The sequence below is a fragment of the Suricata suricatta genome, chromosome 16 (genome assembly GCF_006229205.1).
Source record: "Suricata suricatta isolate VVHF042 chromosome 16, meerkat_22Aug2017_6uvM2_HiC, whole genome shotgun sequence".
In the NCBI taxonomy this organism is placed as follows: domain Eukaryota; kingdom Metazoa; phylum Chordata; class Mammalia; order Carnivora; family Herpestidae; genus Suricata; species Suricata suricatta.
Window position 1 is genome coordinate 53,276,383 of NC_043715.1, and position 4,410 is coordinate 53,280,792.

The following is a 4,410-nucleotide window of genomic DNA, read 5'->3' on the forward strand; positions in this document are numbered from 1 at the left end:
AGCTTTATTCATGGTTTATATTTGCCTATTTTAAAAGTCTTCATAAATAAGCGGAAAGTTGTTATTAGAAAAAATTAAAATTAAATAGCACTAAGATAAATTGAAAGGACAAAGTACAAACAGAAATCTAAATTTAGATCTTGGCTTATTTAAAGAACACACCTGATGGACATGGAGGAGGGCACTTGTGGGGAAGAGCACTGGGTGTTATATGGAAACCAACTTGACAATAAACTATATAAAAAAAAATGAACACACCTGAACAGCTGTGTGGATCAGTCGGTTAAGCATCTGACTCTTGATTTTGGCTCAGGTCATGAGCTCACAGTTCCTGAGTTCAAACCCTCTGTTAGGCTGTGAGTTGGGATTTTCTCTATCCCTCTCTCTTCTGTCCCTCCTCCACTTGCACTCCTTCTCAATAAACAAACAAACAAATAAATAAATAAAATATTAAAAGATAAAGAACACAGCTTACTAGCATGTTCCTATATTACGGATTAAATGTACTAATTTTGTTCCCCACCCATCCATGTTCCAGTCCCCATTTTGTCCCTCATCTGTGAATGAATTCAGACAACACTGTTAACCTCTCTGTGCTTATGTGGCCCTCATCTTTATAAGGAATGTAAAAGTGACGGCCTCATGTATTTATACAAAATAAGAAGTTAATATGTGGGTCATATTTATAGCACTAATTAACATGTAGCAAATGTTGTGTACTGTTGTGCATGGAATTCTCGGAAGGCCCTAAATGACTGAAGAACTATAAGGAAGTATTTGAAAGTAGGAATGTTGATAAGTGGAGAATATCGAGTTTCAACTGACATGATTCATGTGGCCCCTGCCTCCTATTCCCATGCAGGATCCTCCAGCCCAGAAGACAAGTATCAGTCACTGAGGACTGATGGGATGGCCACCGGGGATCTGGTAATAGGAGTGATCTTCTTAGTCCAGACTGTGCTTGGAACCCTGGGGAGCTTCTCTCTTCTTTACCATTATGTTCTCCTTTCTTTGACTTGGTATAGGCCAAGGCCCATAGATTTGATTGTCAAGAACCTGATTGTGGCCAACATTTTGGTCCTGGTCTCTTTTGGAATACACCATACACTGTCGGCTTTTGGTGATATCATATCCTCAGTGATTTTGGATGTAGATTTTTCCCCCCTATGTTCAGAACGTGGACAGGGGTGTGTCCATTGGTGCAACCTGCCTCTTGAGTGTCTTCCAGGCCATCATGATCAACCCCTGGAACTCCATGTGGGCAGCATTTAAAGGGAAAGCTCTCAATTGCCTTGTCCCTTCACTTGTCCTGTGCTGGGTCTTGCAAATAGGGGTAAATATCGTGTATCCTATGGTTATGAGTAGCCCTTCGAACAAGAATATAATCACAAGCAAAAAAAGTTTTGGATACTGTTCAGCTGTTCATCATGACAAAGTTGAGGATTCATTGTTTGCAGCGTTGTTATCATTCCCTGATGTGCTATATTTAGGGTTCATGATCAGGTTCAGCAATTCCGTGGTTTTCATCCTGTATGGGCACCAGCAGCAGGTCCAACACATTCATAGGACCAATATGTCCTCCACATCATCCCCTGGGTCCACAGCCACCAAAATCATCCTTCTCCTGGTGAGCACCTTTGTCTCCTTTAACTCCCTCACCTCCATTTTTTCATATTGTTTTGTCTATTTTTGATTATCTCAACTGGTATCTCTTGAGCATTAATTCAGTAATTATTCTGTGTTTCCCAACTGTCAGCCCCTTTCTACTTTTGATTTGTGACCCCAAGGTATCCATAGTCTGTTTTCCCTGTTTAAGGAATATAAGATCCCCTTGTCTTATGAGAAATATGTAATGTGAATTTATTTCCATAATGTTTGTTTGATAATTACTCATCCTCCTCAGAGTCTCCAGTACAATTAAGGAAAGTGCAACCCAAGAATGGTAAAACAGAACATACTGAGATATATACATACATACAGATACATACAGAAGATACTGAGCATCTTCTTCAATGTTAGGAAAAAATTATAGTAATCGTAAAGGAATATTGTATAATTATCTCGTAAATACTCATGTGATTGAAGTTTTAGTAATGCCTGCCATGGCATTACTAAAGAATTTATGCCTTTATAAACACCAGGTCTGGAAACAATCTGGATGTTATGGAGAAGCCTTTGAGTGTGTAACTTAAATTTGTCACAGTACATTTTCCAAAAGTGAAGTAGGCATGGGATTACAGGGAAAGGAGCATGGAAATGTATCAGCAGGTGGCTGGTCATCAGTGAAATTGAAGAGAATAGTGCTGGGGGGAAAATTCAGTCAGTGAGTAAAGCTTTGGGGAGCCGGTTATAATTGTGTACATGTCATACCAGAGAGGTGATAGGCAGTTATGTGAAGTATGATGTTATGAGAACATGGAGGATGAGCTTGCGGAAACATTTTCTGGTAGAAATTGACAAATTTTACTCGAGTGTGTAGTGGACGGCATAAAATTACATTTTAGCTGGTTCTGAACCAATATCAAGTGATTATGACATTTTTACAAGCCACGAATTCCATGGAATTGATATCTGGAGAAGAAAGATTTTTCCCTCCTTTGTGAAGGTGATTTGGGCATGTTGGCAAGAAAGAGGTTTGGAGCTATACACTTGAGTCTCTGAAATGAAGCTTTTAGTTTATGTTGGAGACTTGTACTCAATTTGGAGCCATGAAGGGATATTCATTTGAAGGGGAAAGACATGAGTCCATTCTGTTTATGTGGATCTTGTGGTTCCTTGATTTCAATTTTCTTACATTTTAGGAGAGATTTTTATATAGCTTTCTCTGTATATACATTCTGATGCTGATATTAACTGTTGAGAATTTAATAATTTGAAAAAACTTTGACCCAGTGGATATATCCATTTTTATAGATTCTATATAGAACCTTGTACCACAAATGGAATCCAAATTTGCAGCTCACATGAGGCACATTAGTAGTTACAACGTTTTTGGATCACAAAGCACAAAGAAGAAAAATATATAAATATATGCCTACCTTCAATTATTGTGTGTTGGCAGCTGTACCTGTATCTATATCTGTGTGTGATATGTGTGTGTTTGTACATATTAATGTAGACTTAATTATGTTTGTATCTATCAATTTACATAGTGAAAAATTGTACTTTAAGAACGATTTTAAATAGTATATTTACAATTATGAACTCAGAATGTGTGTTATACTATGTGTATGTTGCCATGCTAATTGTTTGTAAAATTCCATAAAATGTTTTCTTAATTTTTATAGTTTAATTCAGTGTTTTTGCCATACCTCTTATGAAAACACCTAATGAACATAGTAAAAGTTGCTTGAGTTTTAAAGGTATAATAAATCCATTTAACTTGAATATAATAATTGATACATTTGAATGTCAATGGGGTTTATTTTCTTATTTAATCTATGTGAACTTATTTTCTATGGATTGCAAAATATAGTTTTGATTTTAATTCTACATTATAACTGAACTTCTTTCTTTGAAGTTGTACACTCATTATTTCTCAGTTTTATTTAGAAATGTCAGCATACATTTAAAAGCTAATCACAGTGTCATTTTATTAAATATTATTAAACCCCACCTTTACAATACATGGACAGCTCTAATCTATTTAGCATATCCTATCTTTTTGAGGTTGATATGTATCTGAAAATTTAAAGACACATGCACTGGTCATAAGTGTATTGCTCAACAAAAGTTCACAAAGTGAACACATTTCTGTACTCAGTACATAGATCAATAAATAGAATATTGTAAGACTTTTGCTCCTTACCAGTTACTATTCCTCTGGGCCATCTGACATGCATAGCATAACATAGGTCACGTTAGTCTGTCTTCCATTTTATATACAGTAGGTAATAGGGCATTAACTCTTTTGTATTTGCTTTTGTCATTCCTTCGGTTGTTTGTGAATTTATTGCTGCATACTGTTATTAATCATTCATTGGCATTGCTGTATAGGGTTTCATTGTGTGCATGTAAACAACTATTTAATCATTCCACCATTTATTAGCATATGTGTGGTTTTCACTTTTTGACTATTAGGAATACCGCTATTATCTAAATGTAGACCATGCTTTGTGGGCACACATACATATTTCTGTTGGCTATGTAACTAACAGTGGAATTGGTGGGTGACAGGGTTATGGGTCTGTAGATTTAGGAGATAGTGCCTAATAGGTCTGGAAAATGCAGTTTCACACCCACCAACAATGTAGGAGATTTTTGGTTTGTGCACATCCTTGTCTTTTGGGAAATGGGATGAACTGTCCTTATCGGACCCCTGTTCTCAGCACTGGACCTCTGTTCTCAGCACTGTTCTTGTGCATGAATCATCCTTATTGGACTTATGTTCACAGAACCCTGGGAACATGG

The 4,410-nt window shown here is 36.6% G+C and overlaps 1 pseudogene; it reads left to right on the top strand.

Annotated features, from left to right (window-relative positions):
• The first annotated feature begins 825 nt into the window (after window positions 1–825).
• On the top strand, window positions 826–1,853 carry LOC115281198 (annotated as a pseudogene).
• The last annotated feature ends 2,557 nt before the right edge of the window (window positions 1,854–4,410 follow it).